Source organism: Acinonyx jubatus, chromosome A1, assembly GCF_027475565.1.
Source record: "Acinonyx jubatus isolate Ajub_Pintada_27869175 chromosome A1, VMU_Ajub_asm_v1.0, whole genome shotgun sequence".
Classification (NCBI taxonomy): domain Eukaryota; kingdom Metazoa; phylum Chordata; class Mammalia; order Carnivora; family Felidae; genus Acinonyx; species Acinonyx jubatus.
In genome coordinates, this window is record NC_069380.1 from 157,986,677 (window position 1) to 158,005,310 (window position 18,634).

Here is an 18,634-nt window from a genome sequence, read left to right on the forward strand (position 1 = left end):
TTAAGTCCTGTTAGCTGCCTGAAACTAAGTATTCCACGTCTTCAAAAATCCTGAGAACTCGGGAACAGGATTTCCGTGAGTATTTTAAGGATTCTTTTTGAGGATTTTAGCGCAACATGCTATGAATACTTTCTTGAATTATTAAGAATCATGGGACATCTGGATTAATTAGCAGGGCAAATCTGAATGAGTCTTTTACTCCCAAAGTACAGTGCTCTTCTCCTCCTGGGTTGATATTATGCCCTTGACTTTGGCTGTGGACAATTCAGCAGCTGAAGGAGGAATTAACAGTTCAGACAAGACTAATCCCACTACCAAGAACAAAATGGCAAAGAAAATACCTTTTGATCCCTTATTCACTTTAAAATCAGCCCAAAAATGAGAATAAAAGAAAGTCAATTTTAGATGATCCTAAAATAAATCCACATTCCCTAAACCATGTTTAAATCAAAAGTGAATAGGGGAATGGGAATGCATTTACCAGACAAAGAAACATCCAATGCAGGTAAAGGTAGATACCAGTGGAAAACAAGTCAATTTGCACTGAATCATTTCTGAAAACCTCAGGAAAAGGAGATACCAGGTACCAAGAAAGGTATGGGTGATTCCAGCAAGTGAACGCAATAAGAATCCAGGTCTCCCCTGAAAAACTGGTCCAGAGAAACAACCTGTAGATAACTACTCCTGGAGGAGACCAATAAAGAGTGACAAATGAACACACTACTGACCTACAGTGAAGCTTGTCAGTAAGTGGGTCAGTAAGACCCACTACTCACAGGGAGTTTTCAGTGAGCCTCTGAATGTCCATGCCTACACATGAATGGGAAACCTAGGGTCACCAAGAGGTCAAGGGACACCCCTTCCTGAATGAGAAAAAACCCTCACCTCTAACCCACCCAGCCCTGCTGTGAGCTTAAAAGGTGTCAGGGAAGGGGGAGAAGCAGGGAAAAAACAAACTGCAGAGAAGAGATTTTCAGATGTACAAGATTTCACAACCACAACCAAAGAATTGGATTCTATTTTTTTTAAATCTTGAGAACAAATGAGGAATTCTGGAAGACTAAAAATATTACAGCAGAATTAAAGATACCCCTAGGAGACATGGAAAATAAGTCTAGGAAATCTCTAAGAAGGTAGGACAGAAAAACTAAGTAATGAACAAGAGGAGAGAAAAGGTTTGTTTGGTTTGGCTTTATTTTGAGTATCAAACCTGGATGTGAACATTGACTCTTGGGAGTTGCAGAAAGATTGAACTAAAAAATCATTTGGAAAAGACAAAAAGGATTGAAGAATGACAAGCAAATGAAACCATGAAACAACTCCTGGTGGGGGAGTGGGGCACTACTTGGTCCACTGAAGAAAAATACTTGAATATACTAACGGAAATACTACATGAATTTAACTAAAAAATTATGTTGTGGTTGTACCATATTGAAAAAAAGAGGTGAACAAACCATGTAAGAGGGAAAAAATTATTATTCGCTATAAACACAGAAAATGCTTAGAATTGATGAATTAAGAGAAAGCAATAAATATACAGAGATACAAAGGTAAATACAGAGGACAAAATCTAACAATTTAAAGTGGTTGCTTTGTTGTTGTTTAGCCTTTATTTCATGATCATAAACTTCACTCTGCAATCCAACTAAACTTAGAGGGGAGTAAGGAGGACACGGGGGACCCATAGAACTGCGGCGGGAGCATAGCGACTCTAGATTTCGAGCAGATGGGGGCGGAGGGGCGCACTCCCGAGCTACAGAAGGAATGGTCTGGTAGTTAAGATAATACACGAGTCAAATTTATTGGATTTGTCCACAGTCAGCATTGGTGATCTTCCTGCTGGTCTTGCCATTCCGGGACCCAAAGGGCTCCACGGCTTCCACGATGTTTGTGCCCTCCTTCACCTTGCCAAACACCACGTGCTTGCCGTCCAAACACTCGGTCTTGGTGGTGCAGATGAAAAACTGGGAACCGTTCGTGTTGGGTCCAGCATTTGCCATGGACAGGATGCCAGGACCTGTGTGGTTCAGGATGAAATTCTCATCGTCAAACTTCTCCCCGTAGATGGACTTGCCTCCGGTGCCATTATGGCGTGTGAAGTCACCACCTTGGCACATAAATCCCGAGATGATCCTGTGAAAGCAGGAACTCTGTAACCAAATCCTTTCTCCCCAGTGCTCAGAGCACGAAAGTTCTCTGCTGTTTGGGGGACTTTGTCTTCAAACAGGTCAAAGGACACGTGGCCCAAAGGCTCACGGTCCACGGCTATGTCAAAGAACACGGTGGGGTTGACCATGGCTGAGCGGCGCGGGCGATTCCAGGGTGTCAGCGTCTGCCTAAAGTGCTTGCTTTTAAAGAGTGGGATTTGGGGGTGAGGGACATGGATACTGTGTGGGGTTTTTTAAAGCCGTTTCATACTTAAGTTTTTTAAATTTTATTCTGAGAGAGAGAGAGAGAATGCATGTAAGCATGGGAGGGGCAGAGAGAGGGGAAGAGACAGAATCCCAAGCAGGTTCCACGCTATCAGTGCAGAGCCCAACATGCGGCTCGATCCCGTGAAAAACCGTGATATCAAGACCTAAGCCGAAGTCAAGAGTTGGACACTCAACTGACTGAGCCACCCAGACGGCCCCATACTTAAAAATTTTTTAATCTGGGGCATGATTACCCTAAAGAATTAAAAATACAATTACAACATCTACATAAACTTTCCAGATCACAAAAATGACTATCCTTTGATAAATAACTATGTTCTCTGGAAGCATATGGACAGTATGATGATCTATCATAGAGGATTTCCTGGGTAACAAGATGAAATTTAAGGTAATACTTGCTAGAATATAGGTCTGGCTGCATTTGAAGCTGTTAGTACAAGTCTCTTGTCAACTCACAGGTCTTTAGGTTGTTTGAGTTTCACTTTTCTGAACACAGTATAGAGCTTTTAAACTGTGAAGTAAATGCTTTAGGACAGTGTGTTTCAAAATGTTTTCCTCAGTCCCTGGATGGTTCCTCATAGTCTATGAAGGATCCTCAGTCTGGCAATTGTAACCTTTTTTTTTAATGTTACATTTTTTTTTCCATTTATTTCATAAATTTGACATTTAAGGTGAATTTTAATTTTTGCTAAGATCTCATTAGATCTTAACAATGTCTGAGCTTTTAGAGTTGTACATGTGCTTTTTGGACTGTACTCATCACAAAATCTTGTATAACATTCAACTATACGAAAATACTGTCTGTTCACGGTGTTTTCAAGTGAACTGAATACTGTCATTTCAATTTGTTAAATATGCATTTTTCATCGTCCAAATTTAAAGAAAATATATCCATAGTATAAAGTAGTTCACTAAAGATTAAAAGGAGTGATGAAAATGATAATGTACATACTGTGACTCATAATAAAAGCAGATAAATAAATAGGGTGGAAAACATCAGTATAAATATAGAAAGTGAATCTGTGTAAGTGAAAGCAAGAAAATCTAAACGTAATGATATTCCACAAGCAACCAATAAAGAAAATTATATACAGTGAAAAATATAAATGAACTTTATTGGAAAATTGATCCACTGCCTCCAGCCCTAGTGCATTATCTGTTAAAATACTTGTCTACAGTAGCATATAGCCCTAGAGGGTCTTATGCATAGTGACTATTCTTGTAAACTTAATCACATTTTTGTAAAACTATGCAAAATAATGTTATTCAATATACAGTTGCTTAAATTTTTTTTCTGAGAGCAGATGAATGACCAAACTACATACTAGTATTTATACACCTGCTACCCTTTATAGCTGTGAAGATTTAAAAACCAAAAAAGGTCAACGTCTTGTTATATCAAAAACAACGTCTTGTTTTCTTGTTATATGTTTCAAGAAAAACATCTTCAAACAACATGTCGTACCATGTATCAATAATTTATATAACATCATAACAATAAAACAATGTGATACTGCCTCAGAATGAGAAAAATAAGCCAGTGAACAGAAAAGAGGTAAGAAGTTGACCTAAGTCAACTTCCTATGTATATAGCAACTTGATATATTATGGGGATCTGTTGAAAAGTTTTCCAAGGATGAAAGCACTAGCAGGCACCGTTTTTTTGGCCCTTCCCTTCTACCTAGCTGGCCTGGTCTCATGGAGCTCTGATACTCTCTCCATCTACTTACTCACTCCAGCATTTCCTGCAGACTCACTGGCCCATGCCACCCACGTGGCCCAGAACCCCTTCCAAACAGCTCACCACCCTGCCACACCTGACAGGCCCCCATGGCCATCACCAGAGCCCTTTTTCAAGGGGCTCACCACCCCCACCACTCCCAACAGGTGGCCTCAGCCAGCACCAGAATTCTTCCTGGGCACCTCTGTCTGAGGGGATCAGCCCAGTACACTAAAACATCTACAAAAGTTGCAGCCAGACCTCACAGCAAGTCTCACTGGAGGCCTATCTTGCCCATCGGTATGCTATCACTGTCACAGCCAAGCCTGTAGCCAGCTATACCAAGAACTGACAGCACACCCAGTGGGCCCATAACAGTCATATCCAGGCCTCTCAGTGAGAGATGCCAGGGGCCAGCCCTGATTACTGGTATGGCAACAGCAGTCACAACGAGACCTCACAGTAAGATGCACCAGGGGACAGTCCTGCGAAACAGTGAGTCTGCACCAATCACAACCTAGCCACAAAAGGAAGGTACATGCAGCCCACACAGGGGGTACTTCTAGGGCAGCTGGCTCAGGTTACCAAGATTACCCATAGGACTCCTTCTGCACAAAGCCACTCCTTTATGATGGGGAGACATAAATGATCTACCTAACACAAAGAAACAGGAAGTTAGGCGAAATGAGGAGACAGAGGGATATGTTTTCAAGAAAAGAGCAAGAAAAACACCTTAGAAAAAGAATTAAAACAAAGCTATCTGTCACGTTAAGAATTCAAAGTAATAATCATAAAGATATTCACTGAACTCAGCAAAAGAATTAATGAACACAGTGATAACAGTGATAGGAACTACAAAAAAGAACCAATCAGAGGTGAAGAATACAAAAACTGAAATGAAAAATACACTAGAGGCAATCAATAGCAGATCAAATGACACAGAAGAATCAATCAGTGATCTGAAAGATGGGATGATGAAAATCACCCAGCCAAAACAACAAAAAGAAAAAGAAGAGGGGGAAAAAAAGATAGCTTAAGGAAACTCTGGGAGAACATCTAGCATAATAACATTCACATAGTAGCGGTCCCAGAAAACGGGAGAGAAAAAGGCTGAGGAAAACTAGATGAGGCAATATTGAATGAAAACTTCCCTAATTTGGTGAAAGAAACAGACATCCAGGGGCACCTGGCTGGCTCAGTCCATGGAAGAAGCAACTCTTAATCTTGGGGTTGTAAGTTCGAACCCTATGTTGGGTATAGAGATTACTTAAAAATAAAATCTTAAGGAAAAGAAAAAAGAAAGAGACATCCAAATCCAGAAAGCACTAACAGTCCCAAATAACATGAACCCAAAGAGACCCACACTAAGACACATTATAACCAAAGAACCAACAGTTAAAGAGAGAATCTTAAAAGCACCAAGAGAAAAACAAGTAGTTATTAATAAGGAAACTTCCAGAAGAATATTAGCTGATTTTTCAGCAGAAAATTCATAGACCAGAAGGAGTGGCATAATATATTAAAAATGCTGAAAAGAGGGCACATGTGTTGCTCAATTAAGCATCCAACTCTTGATTTTGGATCAGGTCATGATTTCATGGTCATGAGACTGAACCTCACATCAGTCTTGAGATTCTCTCTGTCCCTCTCCCTCTGCCCATCCCCTGCTTGTCTGTGCCCTCTCTCTCTCAAAAAATAAAAAGTTTAAAAAGTACTGAAAGGGAGACACCTGGGTGGCTCAGTCGGTTAAGTGTCCAACTTCAGCTCAGGTCATGATCTCATGGTTTGTGAGTTTGAGCCCGCATAAGGCTCTGTGCTGACAGCTCGGAGCCTGGAGCCTGCTTCGGATTCTGTGTCCCCCTTCCTCTCTGCCCCTCCCCCGCTGGCACTCTGTTTCTCTCTCCTTCAAAAATAAACATAAAAAAAAAGTACTGAAAGGAAAAAAATACCACCAAGAATATTCTACGGGACAAAGTCATCACACAAAATTGAAGAAGGGATAAGGAGATTCTCCAACAAACAAAAGCTAAAGTTTGTCAACACCAAACCGGCTTTACAAGAAATGTTCAAGGGACTTCTTAAAATGAAAAAGAAAAGGTCCTAACTAGAAAGAAGAAAATTATGAAGGAAAAAATATCTCACTGGCAAAGATAAACATATAGTAAAAGTAATAGATCAACCACCTATATAACTAGTATGGAGATTAAAAGAATAAAATAGTAAAATCATCTAGACCTAAAGTAATTAGTCAAGGGATACGCAAAATAATAAGATGCAAATTATAACATCAAAAACATAAAATATGGTGAGGGAGAGTGAAAATGTACTGTATGTATGTATATATTTTTATATTTGAGAGAGATAGAGACCAGGGAAGGGGCAGAGAAAGAGAGAGACACAGAATCCAAAGCAGGCTCCAGTCTCTGAGGTGTCAGCACAGAGCCTGACATGGGGCGTGAACTCACAATCAGTGAGATCATGACCTGAGCCAAAGTCAGATGTTCAACCGACTAAGCTACCCAGGTGCCCCCCAGAAATGTAGTGCTTTTACAATGCATGAACTTAAGTGACCATCAAATTAGACTGCTATATACATAAGATGTTATATATGAACCTCATGCTAACCGCAAACCAAATACCTTTGATACACAAAAAATAAAGAGGAAGGAGTCCAAGAATAACACTAAAGAAACGCACCAAATCACAAAGAAAGAGAACAAAAGAAGGATAAAAGAACAGAGAAGAACTACAAAACCACAAGAAAGCAATCAACAAAATGGCAATAAGTATGTATCTATCAATAATTACTTTATTTTTTTATTTTTTTAATTTTTTTTTTTACATTTATTTATTTTTGAGACAGAGAGAGAGAGAGCATGAACAGGGGAGGGGCAGAGACAGAGGGAGACACAGAATCTGAAACAGGCTCCAGGCTCTGAGCTGTCCGCACAGAGCCCGATGCGGGGCTCGAACTCACGGACCGCGAGATCATGACCTGAGCTGAAGTCGGACGCTTAACCGACTGAGCCACCCAGGCACCCCTCAATAATTACTTTAAATGTAAATGGCCTAAATGTTCCAATCAAAATACATAGGGTGGCTGAATGGCTAAAAAAACAGACCCGCATACCTGTTGCCTACAAGAGATTCATTTCAGAGTTAACAACACACACAAAGTGAAGTGAAAGTGAAAGGATGGAAAAGTTATCTCATTCAAATATAAACAAAAACATAAGGCAGGATACCAATACTTACATAGGACAAAACAGACTCTTTTTTAAAATTATTTCTTATGTTTTATTTTTTATATTTGAGAGAGAGAGAGAGAGCAAGCAGGGGAGGGGCAGAGAGATGGAGACAGAATCCAAAGCAGGCTCCAGGCTCTGAGCTATTAGCACAGAGCCTGATGCGAGGCTTGAACTCTTGAGTAGTGAGATCATGACCTGAACCGAAGTCAGACCCCCAACTGACTGAACCACCCAAGTGGCCCCAAAATAGACTTTAAAATAAAGACTGCGGGGCGCCTGGGTGGCGCAGTCGTTAAGCGTCCAACTTCAGCCAGGTCACGATCTCGCGGTCTGGGAGTTCGAGCCCCGCGTCGGGCTCTGGGCTGATGGCTCAGAGCCTGGAGCCTGTTTCCGATTCTGTGTCTCCCTCTCTCTCTGCTCCTACCCCGTTCATGCTCTGTCTCTCTCTGTCCCAAAAATAAATAAACGTTGAAAAAAAAATTTTTTTTTAATAAAATAAAGACTGCAACAAAAGACAGAAAAGGGCATATGTAATAATCTAAGTAGGGGATATACAACTTATGAATATCTATGCACCCAACATAGGGGCAACTAAATGCATATAGCAAGTATTGAAAGACATAAACAGAAAAACTGACTGTAAAACAAGAGTAGAAGATTTTAATATCCCACTTACATTAATGGATAGATTATCCAGACAGAATGTCAATAAGAAAACTTTGGTCTTAAATGACAACATTAGACGAGATGGACTTAATAGATGTATACAGAACATTCATCCAAAACCAGCAGAATTCACATTCTCTCCAGTACACACAGGGCATTCTCCAGGACAGATCACATGTCAGGCCACAAAACAACCCTCAATAAATTTAAAAAGAAGAAATTTTCAACCACAAGGGTAAGAAACCAGAAATCAGTTACAAGAAGAAAACTGGAAAAACACAAACATGTGAGGCTAAAAAGCATTCTACTAAACAACGAATGTGTCAATGAAGAAATCGAAGAGGAAATAAGAAGAAATACCTATTTACAAATGAAAATGGAAACACAGCTTTCCAAAATCTGTGGGACTCAGCAAATTAGTTGTAAGGGGCAAGTTTATAGCACTATAGGCCCAAGTAAACAAACAAGAAAAATCTTAAACAATCTTAAACTTGCACCTAAAGGAACTAGAAAAAGAACATAGTAGAAGGAATGAAATAATAAAGATCAGAAAAAATAAATGAAATAGAGACTAAAAACAATAGAAAAGATCAATGAAACTAAAATGGTCCTTTGAAAAGATAAATACAACTGATAAACCTTCAGGCAGACTAATCATGAAAAAAAGAGAAATGATTCTAATAATTAAATCAGAAGTGAAAGAGAAATTTCAACCATACTATAGACATACAAAAGATCATACAAGACTTCTATAAACAATCCTATGCCAACAAATGGGACAGCCTAGAAGAAATGGATAAATTCCTAGAAACATACAACATTTCAACACTGAATTAAGAAGAAATACAAAATCTAAACAGACTAATTACTAGTAATAAATTGAATCAGTAATCAAAAAACTCCCAACAAACAAAAGTCAAGACCAAACGGATTCAAAGATGAATTCTACCAAACATTTTCTCAAACTATTTTGTTCCAAAGGAACAAAAGAAGAAGGAGAAGAGAAGGAGAAGGAGGAGGAGGAGGAGGAGGAGGAGGAGGAGAGGAAGAAGAAGAAGAAGAAGAAGAAGAAGAAGAAGAAGAAGAAGAGGAGGAGGAGGAGGAGGAGGAGGAGGGGGAGGAGGAGGAGGGGGAGGAGGAGGAGGGGGAGGAGAAGGGGGAGGAGGAGGAGGGGGAGGAGGAGGAGGGGGAGGAGAAGGAAGAGGAGGAGGGGGAGGAGGAGGAGGAGGAGAAGGAAGGGGGGGGGAGAAGGAAAGTTTCCAAACACATTCTATGAAACCAGCATTACCTTGATACCCAAACCAGAAAAAGATACCACAAAATAGAAAATTACAAGCCAATATCCCTGATGAACATTGATGTAAATATTCTTAACGAAATATTGGCAAACTGAACTTAACAATACGTTAAAAGGATCACGCACCATGATTAAGTGGTATTTATTCTAAGAATGCAAGAATAGTTCAATATCCACAAATCAATCAACATGATACACCACATTAACAAAAAGAAGTATAAAAATTCTATGATCATCTCAATACATACACAAAATTTGGTAACATTCGACATCCATTTACAATTAAAAAAAAAAAACCTCTCAAAAAAGTAGACATAGAGTGAACGTATCCTCAACATAACAAAGACCATTTATGAAAAACCCACAGCTAACATAATACTCAATGGTGAAAACCTGAAAACTTTTCCTCTGATTAAGAACAAGACAAGGATGCCTACTCTTTCTTGCCACTTTTATTCAACATAGTATTGGAAGTTTTAGCCATATCAATTAGGCAAAAAATAAAATAAAGAAAATAAAGAAAAGTAAAACAAAACAAAATGAATTCAATTTTAAAAAATAAAAAATTTATAAATTAAAAAATAAAATAAGATAAAAGGCATCCAAATTTGAAAAGAAGAAAACTATTTGCAGATAATATGATACTATGTACATAGAAAACCCTGAAGAGCACCAAAAAATTACTAAAACTAATAAATAAATTCAGTAAAGTTTCAGGATACAAAATTAATAGGCATAAGTCTGTTTCATTTCTATACACTAATAATAAACCATCAGAAAGAGAAACTAAGTAAACAATATCATTCATAATTTCATCAAAACAATAAAATACCTAAGGAATAAATTTAACCAAAGGGGTGAAAGACCAATACTCTAAAATCTATAAGACACTGATGAAAGAAATTGGAAGAACAATACAAATGAAAAGATATATCATGCTCATGGATTAGAAGAATTAATATTGTTAAGATGTCCATACTACCCAAAACATTCTACAGATTCAATACCATTCCTATCAAAATACTAATGACATTTTTCACAGAATTAGAACAAATAATCCAAAAATAGCCAAAGTAATCTTGAGAAAGAACAAAGCTGGAGGAATCCACTTCCTGATATCAAACTGTACTACAAAGCTTTAATAATCAAAACAGTGTGGTACTGGCACATACATATCAATCAATGAAACAGGACAAAGAGTCCAGAAACAAATCCATGCTTATACACTCAATTAATCTTCAACATAGGATGCAATAACATATAATGGGGAAAAGTCAGTCTCTTCAATAAATGGTGCTGGGAAAACTGGACAGGTACATAGAGAAGAATGAAACTGGACCTCTTTCTTACACTGTGTATGAAAACAAACTCAGAATGGATTAAAGACTTACATGTAAGATCAGAAACCATTAAACCCTTAGAAGAAAGCATAAGCACTAAGCTCTTGGACATAATCAGTCTGATGAATGGTTTTGTGTGTGCGTGTGTGTGTGTGGATCTGCCTCCTCAGGCAAGGACAACAAAATCAAGAATAAATAAATGACACCACATCAAACAAAATACTTTTCAACACTGATAAAAATCATTAACAAAATGAAAAGGTAACCAAGTTATTTGTAAATGATATAACCAATAAAGAAAGAGTTAATATCCACACAACTCAGTATCAAAAAAATGCCAACAATCCAATTTAAAAGAAAAGGGGGGGGGGGTGCAGAAGACCTGAATAGACATTTCTCCAAAAAATACATACAGATGGCCAACAGACAAAAAAAAAAAAAAGTATTCCATATCACTAATCACTGGGAAAATGCAAATCAAAACCACAATGAGATATCACTTCACATCTGTTAGAATGGCTATGATCAATAAGACAAGAAATAACAAGCATTAATAAGGATATGGAGAAAGGGAACCTCATGCACTATTGGTAAAAATGCAAAATGGTAGAGCCACTATGGAAAACAGTATGGAATGTGTTCAAAAAATTAAAAATAGAACCACCACATGATCTAGCAATTTCACATGTGGGCATTTATCCAAAGACAATGAACACACCAATTAAAAATATATATATGCATCCCAGGGCACTTGGGTAGCTCAGTCAGCTGGGCGTCTGACTTGGGCTCAGATTATGATCTCCCAGTTCATGAGTTAGAGCCCGCTTTGGGCTCTGTGCTGACAACTCAGAGCCTAGAGCCTGCTTTGGATCCTGGGTCTCCCTTTCTTTCTGTGCCTCTCCCCCGCTGGTGCGCGCTCGCTCTCTCTCTCTCTCTCTCTCTCTCTTAAAGTTAAATAAACATTTTTTAAAATATATGCATCTCAATGCTTAATGCAGCATTATTTACAATAGCCAAGATATGGAAGCGACCCAAGATGCTGTGGTTTAGATACACAATAGAATATTACTTAGCCATAAAAGAAAGAATCAAATCTTGTTATTTGTGAGGACGTGAAGGAGTTGGTAGCATGCTAAGTGAAATAAATTAGACAAAGACAAGTATGTATGATTTCATTTATATGTGCAATCTAACCAATCTAAAAAAATAAAACAAATGAGCAGAAAAAAACTAAAACAAAATAGAAACAAATTCTTAGATTTAGACAACAATCTGGTGATTGCCAGAGAAGAGGGTGAGGAGACAGGCAAAATAGGTGAAGCAGATTAAAAGGTACAAACTGTGCTGACAGCTTAGAGCCTGGAGTCTGCTTCAGAATCTGTGTCTCCCTCTCTCTCTGCCCCTACCCCGCTCACGCTCTCTCTGTCTGTTGGGATGAGCACTGGGTGTTGTATGGAAACCAATTTGCCAATAAATTTCATATTAAAATAATAACAATAATAATAAAATAAAAAATAAATAAACGTTAAAAATTTCAAAAATAAAAATGAAAGGTACAAACCTCCAATTATAAAATAAATAAGACACAAGGGTACATGTACAGCATAGGGAATATAGTTAATAATATGTAACAACTTTGTATAGTTTTCCTGGTGATCACTATGTAATGTATATAAATGTTGTATCACTATGTTGTGCATCTGAAACTCATAATATTGTATGTCAACTATACTCCAATAAAAATTAGTAAACAAAATTTTTTAAAAATCAAACTACGTAAAGAAAAAGGTTGATAAATTTGAAATCTTTAACTTTGATATGAAATTTTAGAACACATTTACATACAGAAAATATTTTTAAAATGAATCATTGACTTGGGAGAGGCCAAAAGGGAAACAGATTCAGAGAAGATACCCAGGAGATTCCATTATGTCTATAGACTTTCTCCCAAATATGTGTGCTTACACATGTATAGCAAAATGCTATTGTGTGATAAAGTTAACTTACTGGTGTGGGCTATAATATTTTCTAAAATTTCTCTACTTTATGCCTAAAATAGTTGATAGAAAAAACATTAAAGAATGTTTCAGAAATGTGGCAAGTAGAACGTGATTTCCATCATTTGTGAAGTATGAGCTGCAGAAGGAAATGTGAGAGTGAGTGGGAGATTGATATTCTCAAAGAGATAATGGCAAAATACTTTTTACAATGGATGAAAGACGTGAATCAAGATTTAAACACACCCTTTGTGAATTCTCGTGAACACACACCTTTCTTAAGGAAATATTAAGCTTGAACTAAGATGTGTTTGGCTATAATTTGTACCAGAAGAATCAAAGCATCTGGGCTGGGATGGAACAAATTTATTATCAAACTGGAATACCAAACATTAAGTATTCTTATCTGCCTGCCAATGAACAAATAGAAATTAAACCATTGGTAAAATTCCCTTTTTAGATGACATGGTTAGATGTTATACAATAGAAAGGACATACAGTGTGGAGGAGCAATCATTTTTTTCTGTGTGCTAGCAGATAATTTACTTCATTGTTTATCATTGGTGATCAAGGTGATGATTTAGATTATGTATGTAATACATATAAGGTAGAAATATTTGATGATAGATTCTTGTTTTGTTTATCACTGAAAGCCCAGACTATATGAGAATAGACTTTTCATTTGGTAACTGGTTTTTTGTTTGTTTGTTTATAAATGTTTATTTCTGGGAGAGAGAGAGAGAGAGAGGCAGGGAGAGAGGGGGACAGAGGATCCCAAGCAGGCTCTGGCTGACAGCAGAGAGCCAGATGTGGGCTTGAACTCACGAACCACTAGAACATGACCTGAGCTGAAGTTGGATGCTCAACCGACTGAGCCACCCAGGTGCCCCCAGTAACTAGTTTTTGTTTGTTTTTCTGTTTTTGTTTTTGAGCCATAATATAGATGGGGGTGGGGTGGTATTAAACTATGGCCCACAGGCCAAATCTGACCAACCACCTGTGAGCCCCCTAGCTAACAACAGCTTTTATACTTTCAAATGGTAAAAAAATAACAATACTCATAATAATTAACACTAAATTTCCTGATATGTGAAAATTATGTGAAATTAAAATTTCAACATTCATAACGGTTTTTAACACAGGCACTTTCCTTTATACAGTGTTTCTTGCTACTTTGATGCTACAAACAGTAGTTGCAACAGAGAATGTAGGGCCTGTAAAACCTGAAATATTAACTCTGCAGCATTTTAGAGAAAAAGTTTACTAACCCTCCTCCCGTAGACTCTAAACGTGTATCTCAAAACACTCCAGCTGATATGCAGAAGGAAGAGACATAATTGGAAATCATCTATAGATTAATACCAATTTATACACTGCTTAATTCACAGAGAAGAGTTAGTTACGTAGAGAATATGACAATCATGATTCAGCACTAATTGAAATTGTGAAAAATATTACTATCAACTGTGGTTATGACTGTAACTCCTTCCCATAAGCTATGTGAAGAAATATGAGTTAGTAAGTTTCTCTGCTTTTACATTCTACAGTAAACTGGCTTTGAAGGGAGAGTTGCTTACATGAGTTTTTGAAAGGAGGGATGACGTGAACACACTTGAAATGCCAGCAGGCAAAACATTTTTACTTTAATGTTGTATCACTCCAGCGAATAGCCAGTTTCTAACAGCTCAAAACCCATATCCCCACAAATTTTGTATTGCGAGTAGCATAAAACTGTTTACAGGAAGACAAAACTGTAATTCGAATTATTGCATTGTGGAGTTTGACTCTGCAAACACTTGGTTTTGGTTTTGTTTTGTTTTTTTTTTTTTTTCATTCTTTGGAAAATGTAATAAATAATTTATTTTGGGGCCAAATGTCTCCAGATCTAAATGAAACTTACAAGTTCAACTGTATATGTCAAAGCAACCAACCTTAAAAGTTAATTGTTGCTATTGCTGTTTTTAGTTTGACGGCCCACTTATAGTGTGCAACGAAGCGATTGAAAGTAAGCAATCTCTTTTAACTTTGAGATTCCTGTTCAATTCAAACATGAAAACCCAATTGTTATCAGTCGCTCCCATTCTCAGTTATACACAAATGTGATTTTTTAATTAAAATAAAATTGAGCTGAAGATAACAAATCCCCCAGATATGGAATTTCACTATGCTAATTTCATGAAGACCATATACTGTCATTCCTCTCTACGATTTCAAACAAAGATCATACATGGTTTAAGTAGTGTTCCCCTTTTAAAGTTGTGATGAAGTCTTGTTTTTTGTTATCTCCCTAAATATTGGTTGCTATGCTTTACATATAAAGTGGCCCAAAGCTACTGGAAGTTTGCACTAAATGTTCAAAAATAAAGTTTTTTTAAGAAGTATATGGTAATAATAGCATGAAGCAAATAGGAACTCAAGTAGGAATTCAAAGTCTTTGCTAATAGATATGTTTCAAGGCCCAGAAAATTATACAATCAAAAGGCACAGAAGTATGAAACATTATGTACATTTGTGAGTGGTGAGTAGACCAGTTCCCTGGAGTGAAAAAGTTAATATATGGAAGACTGTGTTTCTGGCATAATGGATAAAAGAAGTAGGAGAAATGTGCCATAAATAAGGACAAAGATTGGAATGTATCATGTTCTACTAAACACATTGATTACAAAAAAAGCAAAAAGGATTTTCAACCTAGAATTCTGATGTCTTCCCTATTATCCATTAAGTTGGAGGTTTGAAAAAACACATTTTTAGAAATACGCTATCAGAAACTTAATTCCTATTTACCCTTTTTCAGAATGCTGTTGGAGGATATGCTCCACAAAAATAAGGGGATAAACCAAGAAAGGACGTATGTGATCCATGAACCTCCAACACAGGAGGGAATCAAACAGGATCCCAAAACGAGGTAAAGGAAGATCCTAAGACTATCTCTGTGCAAGAAGCTAGAGGCCCACCCATCCCAAATGAGAAAAATCAGTAGACTTGGAAAAGGCTTCTTAAAGATGGAATTGGAAGAGTACTCAATGTGTTGGAACACATTAATTGAAGATTTGTACAATTGAGGGAGAATTTGGAAGTGAGTTGAGTACATAAAGCTATGTAAATGATAAATAAGACATAATTCCAAGGAAAACAAAATATTGTGTAGAGGAGACAGAGTAATCACAATGTACTGTTTGTTTGACTCAGCAGCAAACAGTGTTTACTAGGTCATCATAATATGAAAACTGAATATTATTTCTATTAAGGTTCTATCTATACAGGAAAGATCACCATGGCAACTCTGTGTGGGACTAAGATAGAGTAAAACTGAACTAAATCCTCTTCTTTCTAAATGAAAAGTTAATAGTGAATGCCTAAAATGGTAAGACTGAGAAGTAGCCTTACACACATTGTATTTAGGTATATGTTAATTACAGCCATTGGATCAGGCAGGAGAGTCTAAAAAGGCAGGCAAATAATGTGAGGGGTAAGTGAGGCAGACAGAGGACTATTCTTTTTCATAATAGGTTTCTGGAGGTATCTATGTCTTTATAATATGTGTATTTTTAATTTCCATAAAAATTAAAAAGTATATTTCAAACAGTTAAAATGCAGAATACAAAATCATATCTATTGTAAAATGAACAAGAATTAAAAGAAGGTATGAACTAATAGGGACACCTGGGTGGCTCAGTTGGTTAAGCCTCTGACTCTTCATTTTGGCTCAGGTCATGATCTCATAGTTTGAACCCCACGTTGGGCGGAACCTTCTTGAGATGCTTTCCCTCTCTCTGTCCAGAGTGCATGCTCTCTCTTTCTCTCTCTCTCTCTCTCTCTCAAAATAAATAAACTTAAAAAAAAAGAAGGTACGAATTAATAAATATATTGATTTGGAGAAAGAAATTTCTTCCTTGAAGAAATAAACAGGATGTTTATTTAGATACAAATGAAATATGGGGCTTGCATCCTTCTCAATGTTCATCACATGTTCTCAACTCAATTGATCTCAAAGGTCTAGATGTGATAAAAGCCTTGTATTTTGTTTTTAGTTAGACAACAAACTTCCAACTAGCTTACATTAATACTTTTCACTGTGCCCATGATTTCCAGATTTGCTTGTTTCCTTTGTAGTATGTCCTAAAATTGTTCTGCCTGAAGACATCCTTGGGGTTGAAGACAATGCTGGTTTTTCTTGCCCATTCCATCTACATAACTGCCTTTCTCCCAATATACAAAATGAAATGCATGTCCTTCACTCATCCCTCGTTTTACCATGAGACAGTGCCATGATTTGAAAAACCTCTGGAGCATCAAGCCCTGGGACAAGTCAAAATACTACTTACACAAGTGAATGACTCTCATGAATGGGGAACAAGCATTTTCCAAATCAAGTAGTTTTCAATTACACCAAGTAGGAGTATCTAATCCAGTCATTAAACTACTAGACCATTAAAACATTTCTGATGCTCAGTCACTGTGATTATCAGCATATGACATGGGAAGAGTTTAAGGAATCATGTTATTGCCTCAACAAAACACTTTCCATTTTTATCTACATATTTATGTGATCAAGTTTGTCAGAACAGAAGAAATAAAATTGATGCTGAATCCTGTATCATTCTAAAATAAACATCTCCTCATCCATCTCATCAACATCTACATTTCAAATACAGTTTTACTTTTTAAGTTCAATAATTATCAACCTTCATAATATATTTATGCTATCATGATTAATTATATATTAGTAATAACTAATAATTATGGTCACTTGATTTTTTTTAATATAAACTCTTTCAGTTTTCTATTTGTTGCAGGAAAAAGTTGAAAGGGCAATCTAGAAAACCCTACAAGTATATATGTTGTGATGGAAGTGGAATTTATATATAAGAAGTAGAAAAGTACAAATTTTCCAATTTTTAAAGGAAGATTTTCCTTATAACTTTTTTAAGGAATTACAAAGGTTGTTTGTTTTCAATTTATGATTTTTTAGGGATTACAAAGTTTGTTTATTTTTGTTTTTAAATTAGTTACATACAAGGGTGAGTCCAGGCAGGGCAGGAGTAGAGGACCATCACCCATAGAAAGCACAGTCCCTTGGGACCTCCCTCCTCTGTACCCCACCATCTTAACTTTTATATGGATGGTGATATCTATCAAATTGTCATGTGTTTATATTCCTTTGGATGTATAGAAAATATTATATACATTTCAAAATGTCAGTATTTAAAAATGTATGAGAAATGACATGCTGTAACATAAAAATTATGCCTTCATCTTGAAAATTTTTAGATACCAACGTAAATAAAGATGCTGAATTTTAAATATCTTAAATTTAGTTATCAATTCTCTGAGGGGATTCACAATTTTTAAATTACTTTTAAAAGTCTGAGAGCAAAAATTTTGCAGAACCCCTGCCAACTTTAATGGGTGGATTTCCACTGCCCTCTTGTGGTTTCACTGGTGGAACACATGAAGTACAAACCTGGACATGTGGCATTTTGGAAACACAGGAATTGCACTTCCTTCTTGTTGCATTGAATAAATAGCAACTGGTCATAGAGATGACTACATCTCACATACTTGTACTAGTTTTATGAAATGAAGATATAGTAAAAGGATTTGAAAGTTAGTATATAACAACCAAATGGGTCAAAAAAACCCAGCTTGTCTGCATTCAATAATTGTGATTTGGTATTGACCAAGTAACAAGATTTTTGCTTTCCAGAGATATCTAGACTGTACATAAGAGTCTAGACCCATGATGTGGACACTCCATCAGCTGAATGCAAAATCAGCCCATACTCTCGGGTTGTTCCCTGTGCAAATGTGGAGTTTACCTCCTTTCCAGTTTCTGCAACAACTTCCTCCTTCCTTGCCCTTTCCCTCCTATCTCTACCCCCGGGACCCCCCATTCCCTGGTGCTGTCAACAACTACAATATCCATTATGG

The 18,634-nt window shown here is 36.9% G+C and overlaps 1 long non-coding RNA gene and 1 pseudogene across 1 annotated transcript in view; one reads left to right on the plus strand and one right to left on the minus strand.

Moving 5' to 3' along the window:
* Positions 1 to 1,776: 1,776 nt before the first annotated feature.
* LOC106987374 (peptidyl-prolyl cis-trans isomerase A-like) lies at positions 1,777 to 2,311 on the minus strand (annotated as a pseudogene).
* A 4,338-nt stretch (positions 2,312 to 6,649) lies between these two features.
* LOC128316233 (uncharacterized) overlaps positions 6,650 to 18,634 on the plus strand; it is a 33,704-nt gene continuing 21,719 nt past the window's right edge. Inside the window, exons 1-2 of the long non-coding RNA XR_008299833.1 lie at positions 6,650 to 6,941; positions 15,498 to 15,608. This is a non-coding gene — a long non-coding RNA (uncharacterized LOC128316233). The remainder of the gene's footprint in view (positions 6,942 to 15,497; positions 15,609 to 18,634) is intronic.